General features: G+C 35.7%; 2 long non-coding RNA genes across 2 annotated transcripts in view; one reads left to right on the top strand and one right to left on the bottom strand.

The window, feature by feature from the left end:
- Positions 1 to 10,319, top strand: part of LOC116600044 — a 45,457-nt gene that overhangs the window by 13,302 nt on the left and 21,836 nt on the right. The gene's annotated exons all lie outside the window — the stretch shown is intronic.
- Positions 6,105 to 9,983, bottom strand: LOC116600043. Its single transcript, XR_004289480.1, has 3 exons — positions 9,865 to 9,983; positions 6,203 to 6,205; positions 6,105 to 6,138 (listed from the first exon to the last, which is right to left on the bottom strand). It is a non-coding gene; the product is annotated as an uncharacterized LOC116600043 (long non-coding RNA).

Genomic DNA, 10,319 nt, shown 5'->3' with positions numbered 1-10,319 from the left:
CTAAACATCAGTTATGTTAGAGGCTTTCAGAAGGTACCCATCAGGGGCGCCTGGGTGGCTCAGTGGGTTAAAGCCTCTGCCTTTGGCTCAGGTCATGGCCCCAGGGTCCTGGGATCAAGCCCTGCGTTGGGCTCTCTGCTCAGTGGGGAGCCTGCTTTCTCCTCTCTCTCTGCCTGCCTCTCTGCCTACTTGTAATCTCTCTCTGTCAAATAAATAAATAAATTCTTAGGAAAAAAAAAAAAAGGCACCCATCATATGCCTGATCTTGTTGCTGTTTTTTTTTAATTAAAATTATTTAATGGAGAATACATTCTTCATATAATCTTGTGATCTTTCCTCAAGCATGTATAAATATGATTTAATATTCACAATATTTTTATATTACTCTTGTGCAAGATTTTCTAGTCTGTAAGTTTTATAAGTAAAAAGGGCATGTCTAAATAGTTTGTATTAATGCCTTCTAAAAAAATACCCAGGAAAGAGTAGGTGTTCAAAGATATTTTCTGATTTACTGACTGATGCAATGAATGATGAATAAGTGAATGAGTGAATATAATATCCATCTTAAAATTCTGAGATAAAGTATGAGGTTTTATTTTCAGCTCTGCCATCTATCATTAATGTGATTTTAACTTTGATACAGAAGCAATGATAGGGGCGCCTGAGTGGTTCAGTGGGTTAAAGCCTCTGCCTTTGGCTCAAGTCATGATCCCAAGGACCTGAAATCGAGCCCCAAATAGGGCTCTCTGCTCAGCAGGGAGCTTGCTTTCCCCTCTTTATCTGCTTGCCTCTCTGCCTTCTTGTGATCTGTCAAATAAAGAAATAATCTTAAAAAAATAAAAATAAAAACCCTGACAACTTGAGTATCATTCTGTAGAATATTCACTGCTTTAGGGCAGGACACACTGTTCCTTCTTCATCTTGGTGTTCCTAATATCTAAAATAGGTGTAGCACATTCTAGGCTCTGCCATTTTTGAAGTAACAGTCAAATTGTGGACCAGAAAGAGGAAATAACAAAGATATTGACACATCTTAAGTTACTCATGAGAATGAATTGAAATCCTTGAGGTCCTTTCTGAAGTCCAAGTATCCACAGGAAGGTTATGTTGTTGCCTCCTCTGAAATGTCATTTGTAGGTTGTCTGTCATGTTACTGAAGTTAATCTGTACCCTGGTTACTCAAAAGGAGTTCAACTTCTCATCAGCTCTTCTAACTTCTCTATTTAGTGTTCCCACAATGTCATATAAATTTTTTTAAAAAATATCACCTTCATACTTTCTATTATTATTGATGATTTATATTATAATTTGGTCTCTCATTTGAAACTTATTTATTGTACAGGATATATTTTTCCTTCCTAAGTTCTGAGTATGCTATATAATAAACTTACTTTGGTTAAGCAGATAAATTTGAAGAAAAGATATGACCATCCTGGATCAAAAATCATTTGATTTTTCAAAGCATTTGTAAGAAACACATACATGTCTACATATATATATATACACACACGTGTATAAATGTGTAGAAAATGATATTACAGACATCATATTTCCATCCCCACCTTATGAATACTTTTGTTACATAACATTCATTATTTTAAGGTAATATATTTATTACATATAAATCGAATATGTACTAATTCTTTTTCCCCATTCCCATTTCCTCCACCCTGTCTAGAGGCATTAACTGCAAATTATATACAAACTTTTTCCGGTTTTCCATATCTTTTCATTTATTTTTTATTTTGTAAAGAAAAAATAATGTGATCTACACTTTGAACAATATTTGACCAATATTAAGGCATAAAATACAGTAATAGTGATTATAAGCACAATGTTTTATAAAAAAAATCGCTATAACTCAATCATCTTGCATAACTAAAACTTTATATCTACTGCTTATCAACTATTTCCCTTTTCCCCTAGCCTCTAACAACCGCCATTCTATTCTTGGATTCTATGTGTTTATTTTTTATATCTCATACAGATGGCATTATGCTGTATTTGTTTCTTTGTGACTAGCTTATTTCATTTAGTATAATGTCAAGTTCATCCATACTGTCTTCTTTTTTTTTTTTCCCCCAAGATTTTGTTTATTTGACAGAGAGAGAGAGAGCATGAACAGGAGGGATGAGCAGAGGGAGAAGCAGGCTTCCAGTTAAACAAGGAGCCTGAAGTGGGGCTTATTCCCAGGACCTTGGAATCATGACCTGAGACAAAGGCAGATGCTTAACCAACTGAGCCACCCAGGCATCCCTATATGGTCTTCTTTAAAAAATTAAATGCATTTACTGTTATATTTTGGATACATAAATTATACATATTGTTATGAGTTATGTGGATTTAAAGTTTATATAAAGATTCATGTTATCTTATTTCATAATTATAAATAAAAATTTGTAAATATAGGTGTAATTTGATTTATATGTATTCATGATTATAAATTTTGTCTATTATATGTAATAATTGTCTTTTAATTTTGCTTTGACATAATTTATTTTATAATGTTTTATATTTGGTGTAGTCACATTAGTTTGTATTTGCAAACAACCAAACTTTAAAAAAATTAATCAATGATGAGAATTCTTCTCATTTTAAATGTTCTGAAAACATTAATGATGTAACTATGTGTTTTCCTAAGTTAAAACATATTTGTTGTTTTTCATAATAAATATTACATAGGAATACAATTGACTTTACATAGTCACATTAGCCAGGTTTTGATTTGTTTTTACCATAAAAATGCTTTTATTTTTTAATAAAGTTGAACCTCTTTTTACACTCTTTCATCTTTCTATTAATCCTGGCCCTGAACCTAACTTCTATAGATAGATGAGTGTTTCAGTGGTATTCAGCTGAGGAAGTTTTGTTTTCCAAAGAACATTTGGCATTGTTTTAGGTATTCTGATTGTTATAACTTGAAGAAGTGTGCTACTGCCATATCATGGTTAGAGTCCAGTGAACCTATTAATTATCCTAATGCTTTAGGTCTGCTCCCCACCCAACAAAGAATTGTCTACCCCAAAATATTAATAGGGCCAAATATGGAAAACTAGGTAGGTGATAGATAGATGATAGATAGTGAGATACCTAAGCTAGTAGATAGATACATAGTTATGTGGATACATAGAGAAGAAAAAATTTTAAAAAATGATAAAAACTTTAGATGGAAAGGTAATTAAAACTTTTTTATTTGTTGTTATATACTGACAATTACATAATTATATTTACCAAATTTAAATCACATAATATAATATGTTATGTCCAAAAAATTTAAAAACTGGAATGCCAATAATCAATGGAAACATTTATTTATTTATTTATTTATTCCTTCCTTTATTTATTTAAGAGTTTATTTATTTATTTATCAGAGAGTGAGAGAGAGAGAGAGGGCACAAATGGGCAGAACAGCAGGCAGAGGGAGAGGGAGAAGCAGGCTTCCCCCTGAGCAGGGAGCCCAATGTGGGACATTTCCCAGGATCCCGGGATCATGACCAGAGCTGAAGGCAGATGCTTAACAGACTGAGCCACCCTGGCGTCCCTATGGAAACACTGAAAATGACTATGATAAAGCATGGTCCTGTGAGACCCCTTATGCCCTTATGTGGTAGGATGAAACAGTTAACACACTTGACTGATACACAGTAGAGGCATGTAGGTAGGAAACTTTAACAGACTATAGTAGAGATTATTTGTCTTTGTACAGAGAACTCTCCCAGGAAACATATAGAGCTAGATAGAGCCACTGCTGTGCTGACTATGGTGGTATATACAAAGAAATACTTTGAGCAAATGATGTAAATTATCTTATTCTCTTTTCCCATAGGAGCAAAATCAATTTTTTTTTTCAGCATTGCTGGGAAAGATAAATGAGAATTAAGTGCTTCAGTGTGTTTATAATACCTGGACATAGTTCTCAAATATAATGCATAGTAGTGTTTTCTTGTGGGTGTTTGTTTTTGTTTTTTTAAGTGGTGAAAGTATGTTGTCTGAAACAAATTATCTTCACACATGTACACACGTAAATTCTTTTTGTTCAATTTAACTTCTTTTCAGGGTTCTCATGATAAAAATAGATCAAGTAGTGTGTTACCCAAGTAATTGGCCCCAATCCCTTCACCCCGCCATGTTCCAACTCCATGACTAAAATTGGGTCATCCATGTGTTGTTCTTTTGGAGAACTTACTTCTATCTTCTTTAAAATATTTAATAAAAATTTACCTAAAACGAAACTATTTCTTCCTCCCCAGGTGCATTTTCCTTAGAACTGACATACACCAAGTTGCTTGTAACACATCAGGTATATATTGTACGACTGGAATCTCGGATAATACAAGGAAACTGGAAGAATCTGAGGTCATTGGAATTGGTTTTATGACAAAACTTCATAAAAATTCCCTTTGGATAAGGAGATCCTCTACTTTATAGAAAAATAATGTGTTTTAAAGTTGCTATATTATGTAACACATTACTGGCAAAGTGAAACACACAGATAATTTTAAGAGAGATAGACATATACATATAGGTTTATAGATCCTGTGGTGTTATAACTCATTCTGCACACTATGGCCACAAGGATCTCCTATATACTATGAGAATAACCTATAACATGCACAAACATGAATATAGTGAAATAAAAAATATATAAAAATCCCTAATAAACTATCACTTAAAAATATCAGAATAGAATGAGGATGACAGGCTAAACTAAAAGAATTAATGGATCAAAAAAGTTTATCAGTGCTTCTCTAGAAGGAGAAGGAAGGTAGGAAAGAAGTAAGAAGGGAAGGAGAGAGGGAGAAAAACATTATGTTGAGATTATATTGAAACTACAGATCAATCCAAAGGTATTTGACATTGTCACAATTTCTATTCTATGGACATATTTGGTTTCAGTTTTCATTGATTTGTTTCTTTGAAATGCCTTTTTAAATTATATATATCTTACTGAAGACTTAGATATTTTTGTTAGATTTATTCATAAAGTAGGGTTTTTTATTGGTTTTATAGATTTTAACCTCCTTTATTATTTTTAATAAATTATTAGTAGATGTTTCCTATGTAGTTAATCATAAAATTTACTTAAAAGTTTTTTTAATGGAAGTATGTATTTCTTATTTTTATACTTTTTATTCTTATTTTTATTTACACTTTTAATTTTTATTTTTATACTTCTTATTCTCTATCATGTCAAACCAGCTACAATGTCTCATACACACTGAATATAACTGGTGAGACTGGGTCTCCTAGTCCTGGCCAATTTCAGAAGGAAAGTGTTCAGTGTTTTAGTTTTACATCACACGTTATCTGTAGGTTCTTAAATGTAATAATATGTATTCCTTATTATAAAATCATAGAAGTATTTTCACTGCCTTAAATATCTCTGTATCCAATTTTTTTTATTGTCCCTCTCTGAAGAATTTTTATAGACATTGTTTACAAACCCTAGTTTCTTCTGTTCTGCTCAGCTGAGCAGTTTATTACAAATAGGTGTTGAATTTTATCATAAACATATTTGCTTTCTTTTTTTTTCATATTTGATTTCTTTTAACCTATAAGGATGTCACTTTCTGTGATTTAGGTAATGGGTTTTCAAATAGGAACTCAGCCTTGCATTCTTGCCTTTGAACAATACTCCTCTACTGTATCACAAATTCTAAACAAAATGGGTAACTTATATGAAATACCGAATGAGCACAGCTCAACCTCATATCCTGGTGTTGATGAAGTTCTAGACTATAAGTGAGGTTCAGTTGGGTGAGGTCCAGAGCCGATGACCAAGAAAGAATTCTTGATACATCTTTAGTGCAAAATGGTGTTTAATTAAGGCACGGGGGACAGGACCCGTGGTCAGGAAGATCTCTGCTCTGGGGTTACAAGGGGTTATGTAGGATAGGGTTGGGGGAAGTAAGGAAAAGGGAGGTTTCAATAGACTTTCATTTGCTAAAGGGGACCTACAAGATACTGGATACCAGAGCCCTTGCCATTGCCAAGGTCGTTTTGCCATCTAGCAAGGTATTGACATTTAAGATGGGTGAGAGATTCCTAAAGAATGTCATATGTCCCACCCAGGAGTGGGGTTGGGGGAAGGTTGGAGGGTGTCACCTTTTGCTTTGTCCTCAGCCAGCCTTCTGTTCCCTCATCAGTGTGATGTCAGGAAAGCCTGGGCCCTTTCCCTTAAGATATGCATTCATTCCTCCACTTCCTTGGCCTTCTTTGCTTATTCCAAGTCCTGGACGTATTTTACTTTTCTTCAAGAAACTTTGTGGGTTTTAGCTCACATTTATATTCACAATACATCTCAATTAATGTTTGCATATGATGCAAACAAGGTTTATGTTTTACTTAATTCAACAAGGTCAGTTTGCTGAGAAGCTCTCCTTTCCCCATGACACTACAGCAGGACTTAGTTTTAAGTCAGCTTGATGGGGTTTTGGAATATAGGGGTGAGGTCCAGCGCCGAGGACCAAGAAATAATTCTGGAGGAAACTTTGGTCCAAAATGATGGTTTATTAAAGCACAGGGACAGAACTGTTGGGCAGAAGGAGCTGCTGCCTGGAGTTGTGAGGAGTGACCAGTTGTGGCCAATTATGTACTACCAGGATGGGGGAGGTATGGAAAAAGGGAGGTCTCAAAAGAACTTTGGTGTTAAAGAAGAGAGTCCTTGCCATTGCCAAGTTAAGCAGGGTTGTTTATCCTTCTAGTAAGATATTAACATTAGGGTAGTTGGGAACTTCTTGGAGGAAAATTACACTCTGCCCCCTTCAAGTATCTGTCAAGGTTATAAGAGCATTTAGTTGTATCCCTTTCCTTTTGGAAGCTTGTTTATTGATAAAAATGCTTTGTTCTTGTAGATTGCTAAAATATTTATAAACTGAGGGAGACTCGAGTCTTGCAGAATTGTAATATCTAGGTTAACGATTTGTTTTTCCTTTAGGGCAGCCAGGAGTGGTTGAGGAATGTCACATGTATTCTATGGGAAAGGGGTTGTGGGGTGTCAGCTTCACCTTCTCCTCAGTTCAGTTTACCTTGTGTTCCCTCACCAAAGTGAAGTTACACATGTGAGTCTATTCGGGGGCTTTGTTTTTATATGCTTTATTGGCATCTCTATCCATATGTGCACAAATGCTATGTTTAAAAAGAAAACCTAGCTTTATGAAAGGATTTTATGCCCGTTATTAAATTCTTATAGGATATTGCCCTGGCCAATTTAGATCTTTTGCATTTCCATATAAATTCAGATATCAACTTAAATATTTAAAAATACTATTGGGATTGATTATTACTGTGTTCAGTCTATAGGATAATTCAGAGAGAACTGACCTCATCACAGCGTTTATTTCTTCCAGCCAATGGACATGATGTAATGCTACATCTATGTTTTCTTTAATAACTCAGTAATATCTTTGTGGTTTCTAGCAATAAATTCATGCAAATTATTTGTTAAAATTTCCCTGAATTTCCTCCCAGCTATAATATGGATTTTTTTCTGGTGTTATTCATGTTTAAAATTTTATTTTTACCCATGTTTTGCTAGTATATGGCAAAGTAATTGATCTTTTATATGGAAATCCCATTTGTACTAACCTTAGAAACTTCATTATTTTTAATATTTCAACCTTAAGATTCTTTTGAATTTTTAAGGTACCCAATTATGCCATTTAAAATTATAATACTTTTTTTAGGGACGCCTGGGTGGCTCAGTTGGTTAAGCAGCTGCCTTCGGCTCAGGTCATGATCCCAGCGTCCTGGGATCGAGTCCCACATCGGGCTCCTTGCCCCGCAGGGAGCCTGCCTCTCCCTCTGACTCTGCCTGCCACTCTGCCTGTGCTCTCTCTCTCTCTCTGACAAATAAATAAATAAAATCTTTAAAAAAAAATTATAATACTTTTATTTATGCTTTCCTAAGCATGCACATATTCACATATGATAATTTCACAGAATACTGCCCATCCCATGCAAGCAACAGTACAAGGCTAAAACAGTGTTAGTATGCTTTGCATAATACATCATTTATTGAATTTCATTTATTTTTTTAAAGCTTTTTATTTATTCATTTGAGAGAGAGAGCAAAAGAGAGCAAGAGCAAGTGAGAGCAGGAGGGAGGGTCACAGGAAGAAGAAGTGGACTCCCTGCTGAGCAGGGTGCTGGGGGCATGGGGCTTTACCCCTCCAGGCTAGATCCCAGGACCTTGGGATCATGCCAGAGCCAAAGGCAAATACTTAAGCAACTGAGCCACCCAGGTGCCCCTATATTTGTAAACAGTCTCCACTACCTATGAATGGTGTTTCTCACCTCTTTGTTCCTCAAGCTATAGATAAAGAGATTCAGCGTGGGTATGACTAAAATGCAAAATAAGGAGACTATTTTACCAGTATTAAAGGAATCACTAGATTTGGGCTGTGCATGCATAAAGAATAGAGTGCCTTACAAAATGGCTATCACCGTCAGGTGACATTGACAGGTGGAGAAAGGCTTGTGTCTGTCCTCTGCAGAGTTCATCCTGAGGAAGGCAACAGGGATCTACATGTAAGACACAAGGACTATCAGAAGAAATGACACCAAGTTTAAAGTTAAAAAGATCAGAATTGTCAATTGATTTTCATGTGTGCCTAGTAGAGCAAAATGATCAATGGTAGACCATCACAGCTGAAAATGCCCTAATGATATTTTGGCTCCCAAATAATGAAAGTAAATTTTTATGATGGACAGCAAAGTTCTGCCTCCCTCTTGCTACCTGATGCAGCTTTTTACACTGAATTAAATGACAATGAGTATATTCTGCAATGAAAAATCAATAAAATACACATTTAAATACATGTACTTAAATATCTATGTAATTTTCAAGGAGGAATAAAGAGAGTTTCAAAAAAAGCTGATAAAGAAGTGGAAAAGACACCTTAATTTTAGGCAAAATACATGTTACTGTATACATGTATACTGTATACATGTTTATAATTTTGCAAGAATTCTTCTTTGACTAAGTTTGTATTTGTACATCTTTTAAGCTTAGTTCCAATCTCCATTAGATGTGTGTTTAGTCATTCAAGGGACAATCTGATGGCATTCCAGAAACTTCCAAGTCTTGTAGGTAAGGAAGCAGGGCGGTCTTCTTATTAATCAGGCTTTAGGGTGTGATGGAGACATTAGGTAGTGATACCAATGTTGTAATCATTTGTTTCCGCATCACCTCCAAATAAAGTGGTGATTTGCAAAGGACATTGATGCATTTGGGAAACACAAGGCATATTTGAAACAGAGAAATTGTGTTGTACCTGAGTTTTCACATCCGAGAGATCACCAAGGAGCCAACAGCGATGCAATCACATGAGGGTTCATTTAACAAGCTTAAGCTTGGGCCCAAGTATACCCAACACAGTGGAGTAGGGACTTGGACCCCAAACCAGATTATAGTCAGTTTTTAAAGGCAGAGTAGGGGTGGACTCAGAGGTAGGTGAGGACAAAGGGGATTAGGGATGATGTAAATCTCTAAGGAATTTTGGAAGCAAGGTCTCCAGGACCTTGAGGGGCTAGCTATTGTTGGGAGAAAGATTATTTATTACCACTAATAAAAATCTTCTCGTGAGACCCTTTAGATGTATATCAATGGGTCATATGCTTGGGAATGATTTCTGACACCATCTTGGAGGTTTAGAGATAAAGTTTCCTAAGGAATTATTACAGTAGACTTACAGGATCCTGGTTGGACCTGTTGGAGTAGGGGGTCGGTCAGGCTAGGATTGTCCTTAGCAAAACCTCAAGGTGAGGGCAGTTGAGTCCCTCGGGGAGATCCATTCTGTCTGTTTCAAGGGCTTGTCAGTAGGTAAAGAATTTTAATGATTTTCTCCTGCCTCTGTTTCCCACATCATTCCTCCCTGAACAATTTTGATCCTTAAATCTTTAAGATTGTTGAAGGTAGAAGGTCTCATCTTCTGTAACTTCTTCCTGCTAAATAGGGGCATAGAGTTGTCCCTACCTACTCGGGTCAACACTGGTCAGTTGGAGAATGTATAAGAGAGTTATGAAAGACAGAGGCAGCTGAGTCCAGGGGAGACTGCTCAGGTGAACTTCCCAAGTGGAAAGGATCATCTGTGGAAGTTATGACAGCGAAGGAGTTGAAGTCAGGTGAGGAGACATGGGAGAAAATAGCAAAAGATGATTAGTGTGACAAAAAGAAAATGAAGCTCAAATAAGGTTTTTTTGCTATGAGACAAAAAGCCCTTTTCCAGTCCAAGGGTTTAAATCAATCATTAAAGGAGAGAGGGACTTTTTAAAGTGCTAACCTGAGTAGGTCAGAACCCAAGAAATATTTTGTGATA

Source organism: Mustela erminea, chromosome 9 (assembly GCF_009829155.1).
Source record: "Mustela erminea isolate mMusErm1 chromosome 9, mMusErm1.Pri, whole genome shotgun sequence".
NCBI classification, from domain to species: Eukaryota; Metazoa; Chordata; class Mammalia; order Carnivora; family Mustelidae; genus Mustela; species Mustela erminea.
Note: the sequence above shows the minus strand (reverse complement) of the source record. Positions and strands in the feature narration are given on the sequence as shown.